At 38.6% G+C, this 11,437-nt stretch overlaps 1 long non-coding RNA gene across 1 annotated transcript; it reads right to left on the bottom strand.

Annotated features, from left to right (window-relative positions):
* Positions 1–4,639: 4,639 nt before the first annotated feature.
* On the bottom strand, positions 4,640–7,615 carry LOC113658701. Its single transcript, XR_003444450.2, has 3 exons — positions 7,204–7,615; positions 6,981–7,059; positions 4,640–5,268 (listed from the first exon to the last, which is right to left on the bottom strand). It is a non-coding gene; the product is annotated as an uncharacterized LOC113658701 (long non-coding RNA).
* Positions 7,616–11,437: the final 3,822 nt, after the last annotated feature.

The following is an 11,437-nucleotide window of genomic DNA, read 5'->3' as shown; positions in this document are numbered from 1 at the left end:
ACTCGGCCATGTCAGTTTTTGTATCTGTAAATATTGCTGGTTCTGAACACACCCAGGAATGGTGTGTAATGCTTAGGTTAGAAGGAGACTGGTGAAGCTAAGGAATAGGTGATGTTGCTTAGCCTGCCTGTTTGGTTTTAGCCTAACAGACATGTTGCCACAAGTAGGTGGAAACGAATCTCAAACATTCCGTTCAATTTAGAGGGTGTGGAGCTGCGGAGATCACAAATTAATTGTGCAATCTTCTGCCTTGGATATTTAACCATACCAAATATTTGACGGTGTTCAAAGAGAAGCGGTAGATACAATAAACAATTATAATTATAACTATTACTATAATTATAATCCTAAATCAATATGTATATTACCGTGAGAAAATTCACACAGAGCCACAAAATTCCTAAAGCATGTTTAATTTTTAAGAATATGCTGGCTTAAATGCGTACCAAGTAAATAAATGTTGTAAGAGAAACATAATTCTGTAACTGAAAAAAAAAACAACAACATGTTTACTAGTGTTTGCTTATTCAGAACATGTATAATCTGTACAGGAGTCAGGTTTATATTCCAAAATGTAATAAAACTTAATACAGGATAATACAAGTTAATATTTATACACAGTGGGGTTCAAAAGATTGCATGTTCTTGTGAAAATGCTTCGATTTTGCATTCTATTTTTAAATTGTATTATTGACAATAACTAGTAGAAACTTTAAAATATTAACATGAATTTCACAGTATCTTAGTATTAGTATATTAGTTTCTTAGTATTGTCCCCTTTTTGCTTTAATGGCAGTTTGTACTCAAGCTGCATGAACTCTATAAGTTCAAATCCATCACTAGGACAAATCCACCAGAGTATCATCTGATCACCTGCTTCAATTTAAGAGATTAGACTTTTTAGACAAGGAAAATTTGATGAAGCATTTAACTTGGTCAATATCACTTACTCATTCAGCCTAGAAATACTGCATATTAAATATTCAATATATTGATTGTATACTTGGTTTATATGTTTCAAAATTCTACCAAATTCAACCTAAACTCCTATTATAAAATTTTACATTTTAAATCGAAAACATTCCAGATTTTGAATGTAGTCTCAATCTTCTGAACCCTGATTTCTCAAAAATATAGTCTCAAAAACCTACACTACTAAGCTATATATGTTTGCATTTCACATATCCGGCATGTGCACGTGTGTTTATAAGTGTAAACATATGCAACAAAAAATGCAACAAACATTAATGCAGAGCAACAATAAACATAAACCTATAAACTACAGTCTGTTACTGTAGTATACACTTGTATACAGATACTGATCAATTTAGCAGCATTAAAATTCAAATTGCTGTTTTGCATGTAATATGCAAATAAGTTCATAATGATTAACAATGTCCGGTGTTGTTTACTATCTCCAGTTGTTCTATGCAAAATTTGTGGCATTGAAAGCTGTGGTTTAATTTAGTGTTATTTCATTTCCCCAAATTCAGAGTAAAGTGCAACTACTGTTAGTTGGTTTTGATATTTTGGCAGTTTAACACAACATTAAGCCTGGTTTCAGAAAGAAACCAGAAAATTGTAGTACGGTATCTGTCCGATGTTTATTTTTTAACTATTTCGATGAAGCTTGTGTTTCACGAGTACTATAACATGCATGGATCATGAACACATCCATTATGGATGATACAGTACATTTTAATAGATCATAGCTCACTTAAGGTTCTTTGGGTTAATTTGTAAATCTGTTTTATATAATCTTGGGAATATTTTATGTAGATGATAGTGATCTGTTTATAATCCTAATACAGTACTCAAGTAGTATGAAAGCACTAGAATAGTCTTTTCTAGTTTGTATTTAGTATTGTTTTTGGGGTCAGTCACCTTTAAGCAGTGACTACAAAGTGTTCTGCATTCTGTATAAACCAACTATAAAGTTTTAACATATCCTGACACTATTTGGCCAGAATCAGGATTTTTGTCATGTCCTTCTCCATAAGAACCTTTTAAGTACATTGTTGCCCCTCCTCTTCTGTTCAACATTAAAATTTGCCCCTTTGCCAAACTTTCCTACAGTATGTTTGCTTGGCTACAGTTCTAAATCTCTGTATCTCATTGCCTTTTGATCTCTTGTGTATGACCTAGTTTTTATGTTTGTATTTATCGTGTATATATCACATTTGGACTGGCACTGTGTTCATTGTGTTTGCCTTCCCACATCCTGGGCCCTTTTCTTCATGCGTTGTTTAAAAAAATCCCAATTAAAATGATGTATGCCAAATTTACTAACTGTTGTTATTCCATATAAGGTGATATTTTTCTTCTGTTGCACTTGAAAGCTTGATAACTTTAGACTGAGTTATGTAGGATAAGTGGAGTGAGCAGGACCATCAAGCCTCAAAATGCTATTACATATAACTGTTGCTCTATTAAGGCCACATAACCACCAAGGGCAATGTGGTTAATGCAGACACAAAGAATTTCACTATACTATGGCATGGGTTTTTTTTGGGGGGGTGTAGGATGATCGAACAGTAGAAGCATGCGATAGAGGAAGGTGGACATGTCCCAGATGGCCTTATCACTAATGGGGAACCATCCAATAAAGCATTGGAACCCATCATCCAAGCCTGGCATTACCCGAATGCCTCTAGATCTCAGGGCTGACAGGGCTCTTTGCATGCTTTCAGTTAATGTTCTCTATATAGTTCTTACTCTGAGGCATAGCAAAATTCCCTATGGCTGGGATAGTACAGAACAATGCAGGCCCCACTATTAGCTGCTTCTCAGCCTTTGGTCAAATCTGGGCTGTCATATAGATGAGCAAGCCTAGACCTGTGGCTGGTAAAGGCTAAAACAGATTTACATACATACAGACATAACTACAGACATAGCATGAATTTTAAAGAGACTCTTATCGTAATCGAAGATCAGGATTATGATCTAATCGTGCCAGAAAGCAGGCAATGTCAGCCTTGGTGTTGCTATGTAATTAGCACAGGGTAGGCATAAACCTAGATAGTGTCTCTGATATGATCAATGCCAAGTCCAGACAAACTATAGCTTGTTTCACAACTATGGTTTTTAAACTATTTAGTTTATTAAACTAAAGACAAACTATAGCTTGTTTTCTCACTGGCTATAGGAGTGTGCATGCTTAAGTATGGCTTGTAACTATTCAGAGCAAAGCTGTGCGTATAGTGTAATTCGGCTAACTCCCAAAGAGTGTTAAGAAATGGCTTCTGCTATACTGAGCTCTTCACCAACACTGTGAGATCATTATTATGCTACAAAAGTGACACCAAACAGTTTCTGGTTTCTTTTTTTTTGTTTAAGAATATCATTTGCCACTCTGAGATGTAGACATATATGGCAAATAGCGTATGCCTGTGAATGGTTTTGGAAGCTCAGACACTGATTAGGTAAGTGTAACCTCCGCATTATTACTCATCATACGTTTGAAGTTGAGCTTTTGTACGGTATATAGTGGGAAACAGCAGGTTAATGTTTCACCACAAAGAGAACTATTCCTTGTGGCTGTCTTGTTACTTCACCAGGTAGCAGAGGATGTGAATACTGAATGAGCTGCCAAGCAAAAAACAAATAATGTGGGCTAAAATTACTCACCAGAGGAAAAAATAGGCAGAGAAGAAAGTTGGCTGGAATCTCGGTCTGCTGTCAGTAATCCATTGACTAAGTAGTTTGTGGTCTGAGGGCTTTGCTGAGAAAATGTTCGAGCGCTTTACTCAACTCTGATAATGGTTTGCACACTCGAACATGACAAGGAAATCCATTGTGCTTCAGACAACAGGCAGTGTGAGAAAACTCTATCTTGTTGTTTAGTTGATAAAACTAAACAACCTGTTTAAGTTGTTTAGTTGATAAAATGTTAAAAAATAATAAATAAAGGCTTCTATGTACTCAGTCTGATTTAGTTTATGTTAAATAATCTTTCTACTGATCAGGGCTGGCAACTTAGGTACCAGTCCATTTGAGAAGAACTGACAAATCCAAATCAAGCCCATCCTAATTAAGTGTGTGAAATTGAACAGGAACCCTTCAAAAACCATAACATTATAAAAAAGAGAGCTATGCCCATATAGACGGTTACATATCCGCATTGTTTAGCTGTGTGTATTGCAGTTTGTATTGTTTATTTGGATGTAGCTCGCTAACCGTTGGATGTATCTCAGTTTTAAGATTCCATGGAATTATTAGAGTCTGCAGCCACACTGACACATACGATAATGCTGTGTCATGATGAAAGTGAAAGTGACGTGACACACGGCTAAGTATGGTGACCCATACTCAGAATTTGACCCATCCAAAGTGCATACACACAGCAGTGAACACACACCGTGAACATACACCCGGAGCAGTGGGCAGCCATTTATGTTGGTGGGTTCGATACCTTGCTCAAGGACACCTCAGTCGTGGCCGGCCTGAGATTCGAACCCACAACCTGAGGATTACGCCCCAACTTGCCCCCAATAATATGATATTATGTCCTCTCTGTCTCTCTCTCTCTCTCTCTCTCTCTCTCTCTCTCTCTCTCTCTCTCTCTCTCTCTCTCTCTCTCTCTCTCTCTCTCTCTCTCTCTCTCTCTCTCTCTCTCTCTCTCGTTGTCCTCTGTAATTATTGTAATTGTTTGGCCAGATGCCAGCCAGCATATGATTTGTGTGGTTTGCTCCAGACAGGCTGAGTGAGGACCCCTGGGTGGGGGTGATAGGAGCCCATTCCTCTCCCTGTATGGCCAGGCCAGTCTGGTGCTGATATGGTTTAAAACTCCCAGGGGAGGACGCAGGTGGTAAAGCCCAGATGGTCATGACTTGGACACCCTAAGAAAGTATCATTTACTGTGTAGTGGCCCCATGGGACAACTATAAAGCACATCTTTGGAGTTATACAGGCTACTTGCCCAACAAGGAGCATTTTCTGAATGAAAAGAAAATAGATTTTGTTTTTTTCTGGATAAGATTGTTTTTTTTTACATGATGAACAAATACAACAAATAAAGCAAACATTCAGTATACATAAGACCTAGTGCATGAATCTAACCAGCATATTCCTGGCAAATGTACTAACACACAAACTCTCGACCCCACTGATGAAACATTACAGGTTGCTCAAATGCTTGCAGGTCCATGATCAATCTGAGGTCTATCAATCTGCACAGCTATCTTTGATGACATCAGCACAGTTTTGCAATCAATTGAAGCAGTGTAGCTCTGATGAGTCATTATGTGATGATCTCAGCATATCGGACCACTGGAGAAATCAAATACAAATGATAAAAAAAAAGAAAAAAAAGAATCTGTTGTTCAGTTTAACCCTTTTGTTATGGTTGCCAGCTAACAATTATAGATCTATTTTACTGCTATTAACTGTCAGGGATTGTGTTTAAAACTATTGAAGTTCCCTATTACCTGCTATTACCTCCTACAAAATCATGATATGACAGTAATGTAGTGTTTACTATAAATACCCAACACTCTGCTACTGTAGTTCCTTTTTCTGCACCATGTGTATCTTGGAGCTTCCTGTACATCAGCTTGTGACTTCAGTTGCAGTTAGAAGTATTAAATGTCCTCTAAAGCTGGCAGTATACTAAAGCAATATACTTTCCTAGCCAATATCCTTCCTTCAAGTGTGGCAAGTGCATTCTTTAAGTGAATACTGGTTATGTTGGGTTCCATTATTAGCTTGCTAGTTTTATCATCAGCAATCATTGTATACAAGTTAACTAGATCATTTTCTGCTCAGCTTGCCATTCACCTCTCAGGCCTTTGCTTCTGCACTCTAGCAGGATTTTAATTGGATTTTCCTTACTATAATGCTATATAAACTACATATATGGGCTTGAGTTGAGTTGATCTCACAACATGTCCATGTTTTCGCATAGAACAGTGTCCCTGGCATATCGACTTGTGAGTTAGCCAGATTCTGCTAATGCATATAAGAGCCAGAGACTCCGTCCCATTTTCTTACCAAGTGGGCCTCTCAGTTTTTTTAGATCACTTCCACATGTCCACAAAATGCACTAGCATGAATGTAGGCCTATATTAAGTCCCCCAGGTGTGTTCAACTAGATTAGTGGTTACTAGATAAGTTGGCAGAACAACTGAAATGGTTGGCCAGGTGGCAACCTTAAGCATCAGCTTGGCTTGTCAGCTACAGCAGGCTCCAATATTCCCATGACATCAAAATGGACAGTGTCTTGAAAGGTGTCCACAACTTACCCAATGGATGGACCACAAAATATACAGAGCTACACAGCCCAATACAGCTACAGTACAAAGTCTAACAAATTCTTGCAGTTCTAGAGTACCAGACCAGTGGATTCGATTGACAAACCTGATGTGTTGGTATCAGTTTGAATTCTGCCATCAACTTAGCTTTTGAGGTTTAGGGCCAATCCCACAAATTAAGATATGAGGGTATAAGGGACATGAAATGTCAGAATTGGACTGAAATGTCAATTGGAATGAATTGGATTGAAATTGGATGAAGAGTTCAAGTGGGCCTCCACATTTCTCACACACTTGGTCTCAGGGTGAACAGGAAAAGATCCATAGTACCAAAATAAACCACCACAGTGATTAGGAATGTTAGCTACCCTGTCATCCTAGCATGTGGACAACATTATCATGCTTGTCCGGTAATTTGGTTAGGCAGCTATAAGTGGTTCCGGCTCATGCTAGAATGCTTAGACTGTTAACCACAGCTGCAACAGTGGGCACATTAGGGGCTGGTAGACCTAAGGCCAATACATCCTTAGGTTGATTTATGGTCATATATGAACAGTTAGATTTGGCCAGTTTATTTGGACTTGTAGGCTTGTCCCCTTGGTATGATGCCCATGTCATAGATTCTCAGGTCCTTGTATCTTCTAAGGTACAAACTTTTCTAAAAATGTCATCCATCCATTTAGCAGTTAGCTTAGGGCACATAGCAACATTTATAAGAATTACAGCGGATACCTTTTTCTGCCACACTCTTCCGATAGTCAGGTGTGGGATCCCTTTCTCGTGTTGGTGTTCTTTATGTTGGGATGGTGGTCTGAAAGTGGCATTGCACTTTTACTACATGCACCGGTGACTGGATTGTTCTGTAACATCCTTGTGGCAGAACCCAAGGTGATGGCCAAAGTTTGCGCATTCAAAATATCTGTTAAGATGAAGTGTTATATGTAAATCAGCATACCTTGCAAAAGACCTCTCCTCAGCCCTGCAAGAGGCTTTTGTTACGGATGTTTCTCCACTCCCAGGCTCCACCAAGCATGTCAGTCATTCTCTGCCAGACTTCACTGATGATGTTGTTCCACCATCTGCCTTCAGGGATGAAATCTTTGGTCCTCGTAAATGATATTGCCACCTTTTTCTTGGACCGGAGCTATGAGTAATGGTGAAAATTACTGAATTTCCCATAATAAACATGCATACTTTTTTCATTTGTGTCCTGCCTTCTACCTCACCTTACAATCCAGGTGTTAAAACAAAAGCCCTGACAGTTAGGAACAGTGAAAAATTGTAAGTAATTGTGGTTCTGTGAACACTGGAAAACCGCCAGGGTTCCTTGTCATTTGAAACTGCTGCTGATCCTTCTGTGTTGGGTTCTTATAGTTAGTACTACAGCTTTGTCATGGCATGACAGAACACCGTCTATGGCAGATGTCCAGTAACTATAGACACACAGTTTTATATGTATAATTAGTATTCAAAGAATACCTTCTAAGTGTTATTATTGCCATTTTAGCTCAAAGAACATTTGGTCCATTATATATTCTGCGTTTTCTGGGATTTCTGCATTTTTTTTTTCTTGAATTTTTAATTGGAAGATTACCCACACTAAAGCTTTTATAAATTTCATTGAATGGTTTTAAGATTGTGAAGAACTATTGTCAAAGCAGCTGGGTTTTTATATTAAATATAGTATAATAAATATATAATAATAATAAATATCTCCAGAAATACACATGCGCTTTACCTGCCTGTTGGCAAACATGCATACCAACACTCTCTCACTCACTCATTTTCTACCGCTTATCCGAACTACCTTGGGTCACGGGGACCCTGTGCCTATCTCAGGCGTCATCGGGCATCGAGGCAGGATACACCCTGGACGGAGTGCCAACCCATCGCAGGGCACACACACACACTCATTCACTCATGCAATCACACACTACAGACAATGTTCTAGACATGCCAATCAACCTACCATGCATGTCTTTGGACCGGGGGAGGAAACCGGAGTACCCGGAGGAAACCCCCAACCCCCTGCATACCAACAATAGTTTTAAAAACGGCAGAAGCGTTAAATATCTCAGTGGTTGTGGCAAAGATCTGTGATTGCAAGGCTGCAGTGGTTTGATGTCACTGTTACTTCTAAAAAAATTTCAGCTGATTACTGCAAAATGATTAATGAAATTGCTAATGGATGAATTCTTTGTATCTCTGCATGTCATCTTTATTTTACCCATATTTCCTCTGTGTCCTCCTGGTGGCCTTGGATGCTCTACAGTATAATGAAAGAGGCACTTAAATAAATCTCAACACTAAGCCTTTCTTTCGTACATGGAAAAAAATGAATAGCATCAATATTTCTGGATAGTCCCTTTCTGCCAGTCCTATTTCCTGGCATACGAATATAGCAGAAATAATCCCTTTTTCTCCCACTTTCCTTCAATCGTTTGAATAATACGAGCATAATTATTATCAGTGAAACCTTTAAAAATTTACATGCTAGTATTTCTAACACATTTTCATCCCGACCGCGCTCATTTATTAATAATCTGTTTCAATTATGTAACATGCTATTTAACCATATATCTCTTTTGAAATGCATTTGGAAGAATCATTAATAAATCATCTAATACTGAAAACAAGCAGACTATTGTTTTACTGCCTGTAGAACTGTAGAATGGTTGAGCTTTTCGCTTAAAGATCACATTGGTGGCTCTAGAGTTGGCAGATAAAAAAGCAGACTGTCATTTTAACTGGACAGAATGAATGGCTGAGTGATAGTTAATTTAAAGCGGTGTGTGTGTGTGTGTGTGTGTGTGTGTGTGTGTGTGTGTGTGTGTGTGTGTGTGTGAGTGTGAGTGTGAGTGTGAGTGTGTGTGTGTGAGAGAGAGAGAGAGAGAGAGAGAGAGAGAGAGAGAGAGAGAGAGAGAGAGAGAGAGAGAGAGAGAGAGAGGGAGAGAGAGAGAGAGCGTTTAGGTTTGGTCTATGGTGAATGGCCTGATTCTGTCTGGCTGGCTGGGCCAGGCTTTGAATAACAGCACTCTACATTATTGATGTGTGGTGATGTGAGACTGCTTTGGGAATGCTACACTCTCTGAGCTTTGGTAATTAGCAGAAACCTGCTTCTACTGGCTTTGTGTCTGCTTTACTTGGGTGGTGTGGTTTACACACCCAATCACTAAAGCCAGGCACCAGCACCAGCACCAGCCAGCCATGCTGCTTGCTGCACATTTAGAGCAGAATAGCAGAATAAGTCATATAATGTGTGAATAGTGAATATAACTAGAATTAGGGTGCAAAGTAATTAATAAACAATATATGTCCATGATAACACACACACACACACACACACACCATATTTACACTATACCGCCTCTTTTGTAAGATTTATTGCCACAATGGATAATATTTATCCCCTAATAATAAATATTACTATATGACACATTAATGTTTCTTTATTTATTTCCTTCAACCAATCCAGACAAGCATCGCAGCCTTTAAACAAGCGATACATTGTCGTAGATAGTCAGTAGTAAACGATGCGCCCGAACATGCCTTTTTTTTTTTTTCTTATGCCGATTTAAAACCCAGAACCCCAAGGCGTCCAACTGGAAAAACAGATCGTGTTAGCCTATGGAAAGTGTTCTCACTATGTGTGTTATTTGTCTCTAAGAGCAAGAGAGTAGTGTAATTCAGAAAGGGTCATTAAGTCAATCAACAGTGAGGGTAATTACTATAGTCTCCATTACCATACTGTTTGCCCACATCAACGTATTTTTAAATATAGAGCCTGCAGTGTGACTTGGCGCTGTTGTGAAACAAAGATTTAACACACGGATCCCAGTGAAAATAAACTGTACAGGAAAAAAAATAAAAAATTAAGCATAACCAAGTTTTATTAAAACTCATTATGGACAACAAAACAGTACTTTTTAAAAGCGACTATTTCAAACAATTTACTGTAAATGCAAAAACAAAAACAAAACAAAACAGAGAAGCCCCAGAAACCCCAGACTCCTAGAAAATCTGCATACTACTTTCAGTAAGTGTCAATCAATCAAGCATGAACACTTACCACAAGTGGGATGGGTCTATCGAAAGAATTTACCCAGTGTGCTCTAGTGATTTTATGATAGAGGTCAGGATAAGATCAGAGTTCACGTACAGATTTCGCAAAAGCAGTAATCAACTTGTATCTTAATGGAGGCTTTATATTAAACCGGGTATTAGTTTAAAAGTGTAATTGAGCTGCCAGAATTTTAGTGTCTCAGGTTGCATTTGATGAAAAGATCTAGATGTACTTATTGGCTTCGTCTTATGTATTTTCAAACGTCATGCCTGGGGAATACTCTTAATGTTTATTCAATTCACTCATCACTTATAACCGGTTATAAGGACACTTCTGATCTCTTCAACACAGTCACTGATAGCATTGCTACAGAAAGATATTGCATTTGTAATCAAAGGGAAGATCGTAACGAAATGAAACACCTCCAGCAATGCGCTGTGACTGATACTTTAACAATCTTCTTCAACATTTGTACATTTTTATCACAGTAGACCCGGTCACGTTCAGCATACAGTACATATTATTAATCTTAGATATTGAAAGTATATAGGTGCTTGGATTGGAGTAAAATGTATATTATTAGGTCTAGGGAGTTGTTAACTCTATAAAAGATTCAAGACTGAAGACCTAAAAAGATTTTCGGAATGATATGGATATAGACTTAATTTATAAATGATGCTAGACTTCAAATAATCTGCTTTTGTAATGTACAGAAATCTTAGCGTTAACGATAAGCTGCCTGGAACTCAGTCAGCTGCCGCATCTTATTAGCATTGGCAATCACAGACACAGTGACAGTTGCTATGCCCCCTCCCGTCCTGGCTTGGGCTACTGGGAAGCCAGCTTCAGAAGAAGAGGATGGTTCCAGGCAGTCACGTGACCATGCCGTGGTGGGACCTCCCAATGGTCACATGATACGCTCCCTTTGCTGAATCATGGTACCATCTTTCCACGGTCGACCGAGAATCAGAGGAGAGAGTGGGACGGGAATAAAAAAAAAAGCAGGGAGGGAGGGAGGGCTTTCTGTCCAGGGCTAATATAAGGGAAACCACCTGACTTGCTGGCATTTTCTCTTTCCTTCTTTCTTCAACTCTTTCACTTTCTCTTTGTCCTGCTCTCAGGGAAT

This window comes from Tachysurus fulvidraco, chromosome 16 (assembly GCF_022655615.1).
Source record: "Tachysurus fulvidraco isolate hzauxx_2018 chromosome 16, HZAU_PFXX_2.0, whole genome shotgun sequence".
NCBI lineage: Eukaryota > Metazoa > Chordata > Actinopteri > Siluriformes > Bagridae > Tachysurus > Tachysurus fulvidraco.
This window is presented reverse-complemented; position numbering and strand designations above follow the sequence as displayed.